Source organism: Pan troglodytes, chromosome 17, assembly GCF_028858775.2.
Source record: "Pan troglodytes isolate AG18354 chromosome 17, NHGRI_mPanTro3-v2.0_pri, whole genome shotgun sequence".
NCBI lineage: Eukaryota > Metazoa > Chordata > Mammalia > Primates > Hominidae > Pan > Pan troglodytes.
In genome coordinates, this window is record NC_072415.2 from 31,014,168 (window position 1) to 31,025,212 (window position 11,045).

The 11,045-nt window shown below is 42.0% G+C and overlaps 1 pseudogene; it reads right to left on the bottom strand.

The window, feature by feature from the left end:
- Window positions 1-8,151: 8,151 nt before the first annotated feature.
- Window positions 8,152-10,002, bottom strand: LOC112206278 (nuclease EXOG, mitochondrial-like; annotated as a pseudogene).
- Between the last annotated feature and the right edge of the window lie 1,043 nt (window positions 10,003-11,045).

The window sequence follows — 11,045 nt, forward strand, 5'->3', positions numbered from 1 at the left end:
TGTTCTTCCTGACCTTTCAATTGGCAAAATTCATACTAGCTTTCATAGACCATAGGCTGATTTAGTGAGTACTGACTGTGACAAGTTATTGCACTATTTTACACATTTTGTCTTGTTTTGTTTTATCCCTACAAAAACTCACTGAAACGTGTAGCATTCTTATCATGTCATTTTACAGATGAAGAAACACCTTAAGGGAGGTTAAGTAATTTGCTCAAGATCATGAGGTAGCAAGTGTTGAATGCAGAATTTGATCCAGGGGGGAAGACTCCAGAGCCCAGGCTATTATTCTCTTGCCTTTGAACATAAAGATAGTTGAGGCCATTCTGTGCTGAACTCCCACCTCTGCACCTTTAATCATCAGGCCCCAGCAGTTAAGATCTCTTCAAAGGTTCTGCATGGTTTCAGACTAATTGGGTAACAAAACAAGTATCAGAAGTACAATATCCATTCTGAATCTAAAATACAGTCTCTAAGATTTAAAGTGTTCATGGATTAGAAGACTGAATATTTTTGCCGATTCTCCCAAAATTGGTCTACAGATTCAGTGCAATCTCAATCAAAATTCTAGCAGACTTCTTTGTATATATGAAAATTCTAAAATTGACTATGATTTATAATCATCAAAACAATATTTTAAAAATTGGAGGATTCACACAACCTGATTTCAACACTTAATCTAAAGCTACGGTAACCAAGAGGATGTAGAATTGGTGAAAAAATAGGGACGTAGATAAATGAAACAAAATGGAGAATCCAGAAATAGACTCACAAATAGATGGTCAACTGACTTTTAACAAAGGAGCAAAAGTATTCAGTAGACAAAGAATACCCTTTTTAACAAATGAAGCCAAAACAATTGGACACTCAAAAGCATAAAAAATCAACCTTAATCCACATCCTGCAAGATATACAAATATCAAATTAAAATCTATCATAGGGCTGGGTGCTGTGGCTTACACCTATAATCCCAGCACTTTGGGAGGCCAAAGCGAGTGTATCACTTGAGATCAGGAGTTCAAGACCAGCCTGGCTAACATGGTGAAAACCCACCTCTACTAAAAATACAAAAATTAGCCAGCTGTGGGGGCACACACCTGTAATCCCAGCTACTCGGGAGGCTGAGGCAGGAGAATAGCTCGAATCCAGGAGGCAGAGGTTACAGTGAGCCGAGATTGCACTGCTGTACTCCAGCCTGGGTGACAGAGTGAGATTTCATTTCAAAAAAACAAAAAATAAAAATAAAATAAAATAGATCATAGACCATTTAAATAAAACCATAGACCATATAGTAAGATCTAAAAATATAAAGTTTCTGGAAGAAGAAAACATAGAAGAAAATTATTGCGACCTTGAGTTACACAAAGATTTTTTAGATAGGACACACAAAAAAATATGAGCCACAACAGAAAAAAAAATCAATAAATTGGATTTAATAAAATTTTTTTAAACTTTTACTCTTTGACAAACACTATTAGGAAATTAAAAGACAATTACCTACTGGGTACAATATCTATAAATCACATATATCTAGAATATATAAAGAATTCTCATATATCAATAATAAGAAACCAAGCAATCTGGCCAGGCACAGTGGTTTATGCCTGTAATCCCAGCACTCTAGAAGGCTAAGGCAGTTGGATTGCTTGAGCCCAGGAGTTCGAGAAAAGCCTGGGCAACATGGTGAAACCCTATCTCTACAAAAAAAATACAAAAATTAGCCAGTCATGGTGGTGTGCGCCTGTAGCCCCGGCTACTCAGGAGGCTGAGGTGGGAGGATCGATTGAGCCCAGGAGTTGGAGGCTGCAGTGAGCCATGATCATGCCACTGCACTCTAGCCTGGGCAACAGCACAAGACTCTGTCTCAAAAAAAAGAAATAAAAAAAGGAAGAAAAAACAAGCAATCCAATTAAAATGGGAAAAATAATTGAATAGACCCTTCACCAAAAAAGATATATGAACAAGATATAAGCATATAAAAAGTTGTGCAACATCATTAGGCATTAAGGAAAATCAAATTAAAGCCATAATGAGATAGCACTCCATACCTATTATAATGGCAAAAAAAAAAAAAAAAAAAAAAGAAAGAAAGAAAAGAAAAAGAAAAAACCCCAAAAAACATGACAATACTAAATGCTGGCCAGGATGCAGAGCAACTGGAACTCTCATGCATTGCTGGTGGGAATACAAAATGTACAGCCATTTTAGAAAATAATTTGATGCTTTCTTATAAAGTTAAACATGTATATGCCGGGTGCAGTGGCTCACGCCGGTAATCCCAGCACTTTGGGAGGCCGAAGCGGGCGGATCACGAAGTCAGGAGATTGAGACCATCCTGGCTAACACGGTGAAACCCCGTCTCTACTAAATATACAAAAAATTAGCCGAGCGTGGTGGCAGGCGCCTGTAGTCCCAGCTACTCGGGAGGCTGAGGCAGGAGAAGGGCGAGAACCCGGGAGGCGGAGCTTGCAGTGAGCTGAGATTGCAGCCACTGCACTCCAGCCTGGGAGACAGAGTGAGACTCTGTCTCAAAACAAAACAAAAATATATTTACCCTATGAACCACCAATCCCAATTCTTAGGTATGTACCCAAGGGAAATCAAGATATGTGTTCATACAAATATCTGAATATAAATTTTTATAGCAGTATGGCTGGGTGCGGTGGCTCACACCTGTAATCCCAGAACTTTGGGAGGCAGAGGGGGGTGGATCACCTGAGGTCAGGAGTTTGAGACCAGTCTGGCAAACATAGTGAAATCCCATCTCTACTAAAAATACAAAAAGTAGCTGGATGTGGTGGTGGGCGCCTGTAATCCTAGCTACTCTGGAGGCTGAGGCAGGAGAATTACTTGAACTTGGGAGGTGAAGGTTGCAGTGAGCTGAGATAGAGCCACTGCACTCCAGCCTGGGTCACAGAGTGAGACTCCATCTCAATAAATAAATAAATAAATTTTTATAACAGCTTTATTCATAACCAACAATGACTGGAAGCAACCAAGATGTCTTTCAATAGCTGAATCGGTAAATACATCATAGTACATCCATAGAATATCACACAGCAGTAAAAGGGATGGACTAATTTTATATGCAGAAATATAGATGACTATAGGCCGAGGCAGGTGGATCACAAAGTTGGGAGTTCAAGACCAGCCTGGCCAACATGGTGAAACCCTGTTTCTACTAAAAATACAAAAATTAGCCAGGTGTGGTGGCACGTGCCTGTATTCCCAGCTACTTGGGAGGCTGAGGCAGGAGAATCACTTGAAACCAGGAGGCAGAGGTTGCAGTGAGCCTAGAACGCGCCATTGCACTCCAGCCTGGGCAACAGAGCATCTCAAAAATAAAAAAATTAAAAAAAAATAAAATGGATGACTATATAAAGCCTTATGCTAAGTGAATAAAACCAGATGCAGAAGGCTATTTATATACATATATATACACACACACATATGTATATATATATACACACATATGTATACACGTGTGTATATATATATATTTTGGAGACAGGGTTTGCTCTGTCACCCAGGCTGGAGTGCAGTGGCACGATCTCGGCTCACTGCAACCACCACCTCCTGGGTTCAAGCAATTCTCGTGCCTCAGCCTCCTGAGTAGCTGGGACTATAGGCATGAGCCACCATGCCCGGCTAATTTTTGTATTTTTATTAGAGATGGGGTTTCGCCATGTTGGCCAGGCTTGTCTCGAACTCCTGACCTTAGGTGATCTGCTTACCTCAGCCTGCCAAAGTGTTGGGATTACAGGCATGAGCCACTGTGCCCAGCCAGAAGGCTATATATTATATGATTGTATTTATATGACATTCTGGAAAAGATAAAACTATAGAGACCAAAAGCACATCAGTGGTTACTAGGGACTAGGGAGGGAGGGAGGGGTTATCTACAAAAGAGCACAAGGGAACTTTTGGGGATGATGGAAATATTCTGGATACATTCGTCAAGATTCCTACATTGTGCACCTAAAAAGTATTTTACTGTGCCTAGATTATGACTCAGCAAGCCTGACTATGAAAAAAGTAAATGAATAAATGCAGTCTCTAAAGCGAGGGTTTTTCAAATTAGTAAGATATAATCCATCAGTGAGTAAGTTGTGAATTCAATTTAGTGGGTTGTGACTGGCATTTTAAAAAAGTGAAATTGGCTGGCCATTGTGGGGCTCATGCCTGTAATCCCAGCACTTTGGAAGGCCAAGATAGGAGGATTGTTTCAGCCTAGGAGTGTGAAATCAGCCTAGGCAATATGTGAGACCCCAGTCTCTACAAAAAGTAGAAAAAATTTAGCCAGGTATGGTGGCACACGCCTGTGGTCCCAGCTAAATGGGAGGCTGAGGTGGGAGGATTGCTTGAGCCCGGGAGGTGGAGGTTGCAGTGAGCTGAGATCGTACCACTGCACTCCAGCCTGGGCAACAGAGAGCGATTCTGCCTCAAAATAAATGCATAAAGTGAAAATAGACTAATATAAGAAATCATTGCACACAGTAAGAGGAATATGGTTAATGAAACATTTGTTTCAGTTTCATATATATGTATATATGTACTATATTAATGTGTCACAAAAAAAGAAACTGTCATTCGATCTGTTTTTAATATAGGGAATTTAATACAGGAAACTGGTTACACAAATGATAACGCTGAGAAGCCAAATAGGGGAAAGTGAGGCAACCAGAGATTAGCAGCAGCAGAAACCACTAATCCTTTTCGACTAGAGGGACAAAGAGAGGAGGCAGTGTGGCTAGATCCCAGAACTGGACTCATCTAATGACAGGAGGGCCTTTCTGGCTGGAGCTGGAGCCAGGGAGGAGATTTAGCCACTGTCAGAGATGCACCTCGGGCAGAGAAAGGCAAGGAGAATCATCCTAGCTTTTCCATTCTTCCCACTCTCCAGCGTTGTGGCAGGGCCTCGTATCAGTAGGACCCAGCCAGTAATCACTTAACAACATGAGAGCCTCAGAAACACAGCCTGTTGGGATCAGCATACCCATGACATTGCAGCAGAATAGGAAAGGATTTGAGAGCAAACAGGCCGGGGGCCGCCACAGTTGTGAAGTAATATATATTTCTGATTGAGGTTTGGGTTCTAAAAGATTTAAAAGCCATTACCTTAGAAGACAAAGCTACCCTCTCAATTTTATGTGATTCTCTCTACATATTGAAAGAATAAAATCACACTTTTGATCATTAGGGGATAGCAAATTTTGCCCTTTTTAATGTTCTGGTGGAAGGCAGTTTGAACTGAAGAAGTCAGATGGGGAGAATAATCCACTTCTCTCAGTAGTGTTTTGTTTTGTTTTGTTTTGTTTTGTTTTGTTTTGTTTTAGAGACAGGGTCTTACTCTGTTGCCCAGGCTGGAGTGCAGTAGCAGGATCATGGCTCACTGCAACCTCTTCTTGGATTCAAGTGATCCTCCCACTTCAGCCTGTCAAGTAGCTGGGACTAGAGGCACGCACCACCATGCTCAGCTAATTTTTAAGTATTTTTTGTAGAGATGGGGTCTTGCTATGTTGCCCTCCCAAAGTGCTGGAATTATAGGTGTGAGCTACCATGCCCAGACCCTTTTTAGTTTAGGAGTAGTCTTATAAAGCTCTCTTAGTAAAGAAGTTAAAACTTCTAACAGATGCAGGTGAAATATAGGCTAGAAACAACAGAACAGGAAAGAAGTACACAAGCAGCAAATATGTAAGCAAAGGAACCAGATGCTTCTCTCCTTGACTGTGTACAAGGAAACTCACAGTACGTGCTTAAGAATTGGCAAGCTGAGTACCAAATTGCCTCTGTTGGCAGCTATATGTGTGAGAATTCTACAAAATTGCCTGGATCCACAAGGACATCAGCGACCAAAATTCATTTACACCACCGTATTTCTGACTGGTGGCTATCTGTTACTCTGGTTCCAAAACTCTGACCTTCAATTACTTTAGATTTCTGATCCCATCCCAAGAAATGGCTCCCAAAGCTCCCTCAGCCCTTTACTACCTCCTTGATTTGAGACCAAACCTAATGCTTGATCCCTTGTGCTTGGAAACATCCTAGCACCCACTTTTGGACTTCTACCCTGTACCAACGGTGCACAAACAATGTACTTCAATCTGTTCATTTTCTCTCTGGTCTCTTTCAGTCAACTTTAATACAATTCTGGCAATATCATTTTAAACTCAACTGTATAATTATCAAGAGTTATTTTTAAAGGCAATGAATATTTGTTGGGTGAATGAGTGGATGGATGGATGGATGGATGGATGGTTGGATGGATGGATAGATGAAGGCAATGGAAGTCTCAGTTCTACTTTTCAGCCAGGCTGAGGGGAAGTCCTGAAGCCAATATCGTGGCTCTTCGTTTAAAGACCACCAGAATGCCATTGCACTGCCATCTAGTGGTAGCATAGCCACATATAGGAAAAGAAATTGCGGAAAAACAAGCCTGAATGCAAAATGAGTGAATGTCACAGCTGTTTTGCAGATTCTGGCTGCTTATAATTGCCTCTCCTCAGTTGACTATCTTTGATAGTAATACCATTTCACCTTGATTGTTTAACACATGTACGAAGAACACCAGCAGGGTTATATAAATAGATTTCACTAGCTCAGACACCGTATGGTGGGATAGGTACTCACCGGTACAATGATGCCAAAGGTCTGTGTGCCTTTTGAGACAGTCATTGGGCCCATGGTTTTCTAAAGTGTGATAACCAGCTGTTTTCAAAGGGAAGCATGATAACAATGTTATTACTTCCACACTTCAGTTTTAATTTGATGACTTCTTTTAGAGAACATACTTTGTTTCTGGACAAATGGTAGTCTTTTCCTTTATACAATCTTTTCCTGGATAAGTGATAAATTGGTAGAAATTCTTTATCTCAGAATGAAATTATGTAAAAGCAAAATAAAATAGCTGCAAATTTTAGGCAACCAGGAGTATAAAATGAGGACTTCATGTAATAATAAAACTGTATTATTAATAATAAACTGTATAATTAAGTTATCTTGGCTGAAGGGAGTTGAGATTGAGTCAGGCTGGCCTGAGAGATATGAAAACATCTCCCTAAAGGACTTTATATTTGTTTTTCTTTTTTTCCATTATCATCTTATCTTTATCTTAAAGCCTTGGCATTTCTGTTAGAACAAACACATCACAAAATTTTTTTTCTTGTAATACCACTTGGAAAGATAGCAGTGGTATGTCAGATTCAGACAAATTTGTATGCCCCAAGACATTTTACCACCGATACTCAGGATAGTCCATGAAAGGACCCCATGTAAACCCAAATCTAGAGATCTGGCTCAGAAAAACAGCCACTATTTTCCCCAGAAATGCTAACGGCCTTTGGACCTTTGGCTCAAAGCACCACCTGCCCAGTGCTACCCAGGTAGATAAGCAGGCACAGAGGCCAGCAAACCGTAAGCTGGTGACTGTGGGCAGACCCTTCTCAGCCTCCTTAATCTTAAGAACAAAAAGCTCATCTGGAAAGCTAGGAACATCGATTTGGCACCATCTGGTCACTAAAAGAACTGCTGCCTCGGGCAAGCAGGGGCTCGGATCAACCCTACAAAGTACTGTCCTCTAACTCCCAAGTACCTGTGGTGACCGCCTCCTTCCAAAGAGCGAAGGAAGGTTCAGTTCAGAGGATGTTAAGCTTCCTTTGGCTCACACAGCAGACAAGAAATCAGAACCCTTTTACCAAGCAGGCCTGGGGCCCACAGATACCCATGGAAATCGGTATGTATTTCTGAGTCAAAAACTTCCATCCATGTGAGAGAAGATTTGAGTCAACCTCAGCTATCTTTCTTCTTTAGAACTGTCTGCCTCATACTTTGTGGATGCCTACTTTGGAAAGGTGAACCTTGGGCAAGACATTAAGCTCTCTAAGCCTCAATTTTCTCACAGATAAAATGGGGATAGCGGTGTTTACCTCAGAGGGTCATTGTGAGACAATACATGGCAAGCACTGAGTCCAGTGTATAGAACGAATATATAGAATGCATTAAGTGAGCAGAAACTGTAGTTGTTGAGTGCTTCTACACAGACAGAAATGGAAGAACAGCAGGTTCAGGAGAGGAGAAAGAAGAAATGAATACACAGTGCATGTCAACAGGATAACATATAGAGGATTTCTAACAGCCACCTCCAAGACAAATTCAGGTCCCAGGAGGAACAGACTGTACAATCTGAGTTTCAAGAAGGATGAACAGATACATCAAAGGCGATGCATGATTTGGAGGCATAAAACTAAGCAATGTCTTCACAATACTACACATCCAGAGAAACACAAATGCAGCGTCATCTGTGGACACAGTCCTCCTGTTAACTTCATACAAGATCAGCCCTCCATCTGCAGGTGTCATAGCTTCCTCAACAATTAGTTCCCAAGTCCTATAAAATACCCAACCAAAAAATTGTAGATCTTTCATCTTTTAGGGAAATTTTTAATTGTAAATTTAGGATTCCACCATTTATTTAAAGCAAAGTCACTAGTAGCTGAGGGTGGTGGCACACGTGGGTGGTACCAGCTACTCAGGAAGCGGAGGCGGGAGAATCACTTGAGCAGCCCAGAAGTAGGAGGCTGCAGTGAGCTATGATCACACCACTCCATTCTGGCCTGGGTGACAGACCGAGACCCCATGTCTTTAAAAAAAAAAAAAAAAAAGCAAAAAGCAAAGCCACTATAATATATTAGTGTAAGGAGGGCATGCCTGCTTCCTTACAGATGATATCACACATGTTCTTGTTTACTTATTTATATTTAACTTAATTTTTTTTTTAGATAGAACCTTGCCCTGTCACCCAGGTTGGAGTGTAGTGGCACAATCTCAGCTCACTGCAACCTCTGCCTCTTGGGTTCAAGTGATTCTCCTGCCTCAGCCTCCCCAGTAGCTAAGACTACAGGCACTCACCAGCATGCTTGGCTAATTTTTGTAGTTTTGGTAAAGATGTGGTTTCATCGCGTTGGCCAGGCTGGTCTCGAGCTCCTGAGCTCAAGTGATGTGCCTGCCTCGGCCTCCCAAAGTGCTGGGATTACAGACATTAGCCACTGCGTCCTGCCAATATCACACATGTTCTGAGATGAAAACCAGAATGGCTTTCTTGTCTGGGTTCCTGACTGCTCCTTAGCTTTGAGTTCTTCTAGTTTCTTCTCACAGAGACTCATGAAGTAATCATCTGGTTCAATCCCTGCATTCTTCAAATTTTCCAGGAATTTTTCCAGTGTGTCCACTGATCTGGCTTCCTCAATCTTTCTTGTGCTCAGGTACAGTGAACTCCTAGAAATCCAGGTGCTTACAAGTGTCCACAGAGGAGATATTTCTGACATCACTAATTCTATCCAAACAAGGAAAAAACATCAGTTCTGACAACTTCTCTAGGTCCCAGAGGCTCGCTTGGAATCCAGTTAACTAGGACTGGAAGCCAGTGGCTCCACTGGGTATCACAAAGGCCCCTAGTGGCATTAGTTCTGTAGAAACTGGGCTTCTACAGGCCAGGATCACCTCATAAAGGTGTGAGGGGACTGCCATCTTGTCTCACTGATCACCTGGTACCTCTTTTCTTTCCATCACTTCTAGTCTGCGGTAAGGTCAAAGGCCCAGATACTACCCAAATATCTTCAAACCTCCCTGTCAGTTCTCAACAGAACATTTCTATTCTGTTTCAACATCCAGAATTATTATGAAATCCCAAGGCACAATAGTAGAAAGGTAAAAGGTTTCAGCCTTTACTTGAACATTTGTTATTTCCAGCTGGAGCCGTGTGTCCTCAGGACTACCTGCTTCCAACATGGTCCTCGCTGAAGGTACTGAAGGTTGGAGGGATATTGGGACCAGGCTTAAATATACAATGTTTTCTGTCTGCATCACCTTGTCTCTGTTCCAGTTAAAGGGAATCCAAATTGTCCCCAGAGCCTTTTCTGCAGATTCATCCAGCCCCCTCACTGCCACCACTGCCTCAGCACCCTGACTCCAGAGGAACTGCAGGGCTGTGAGCCAACCTCCCATGGTGCCCACTATAGCCCTGACCGTGCAGCCACTCAAAAAACACCAGGCGCCTCTGAGGTGGGAAGTAATACCCTTGGCAGTTATCTGACCCAAAGTACCACATATTTGCTTTATTTATTTATTTATTTTTGAGACAGAGTCTCACTCTGTCGCCCAGGCTGGAGTGCAGTGGCACGATCTCGGCTCACTGCAACCTCCATCTCCTGGATTCAAGCAATTCTCCTGCCTCGGCCTCCTGAGTAGCTGGGATTACAGGTGCCAGCCACCATGCCTGGATAATTTTTGTATTTTTTAGTAGAGACAGGGTTTCACCATGTTGGCCAGGCTGGTTTCTAACTCCTGACCTCAGGTGATCTGCCCGCTCAGCCTCCCAAAGTGCTGGGATTACAGGTGTGAGTCATCTTGCCCAGCCACATGTTTGCTTTAAATGGAATGTCTGGGGACTGTTAAACATGTGCCTAGGCATACTTCCACATTCGAATGGGTTCCAAGAGTCCTGTGGAAAAGGAACTGAACTCTCTTCATGATTGGACACATTTGATGAGCAGGTGCAGGGATGGGTGGAGGGAGGGACATGACCAGAGCTGGATAAGGAAAGTGAAAGCCCTTAGGGGAATCCTCCTGAGCGCAGAAGTCTGGAGAGTGGGCCAGACTGCATCAATCTGAGTGTTGGGAACGGTGATTCTGAGTAAAGAGTGAGGCTATTCTGGAACTACCTAGAGTAACTGTGGTAGAGATGAAAGAACTGAATAAACAGACCAAGAGACCCATTTGGGGTCCTCTTCTCTAAAAACCTGAGAGTGAGAAGTGGGTTATCGACAGCACCTGTAATGTCAACAATTCTGAGCTCCCATTGCAAAGTTCTCTTCCTCAATTATTGATGAGAATCCCTTGGGTGAACTCCAAGTATCCTATAGAATCCACTAGTTAGTGGGTCTTAAATAAGATCTCTTTCCATTCTCTTTCTAAATTTCAATAAAATCTCGATTTCAGAATATAATCATTAAAAATAAAATCAAATATTTGAAGAGGCCAGGAAACCA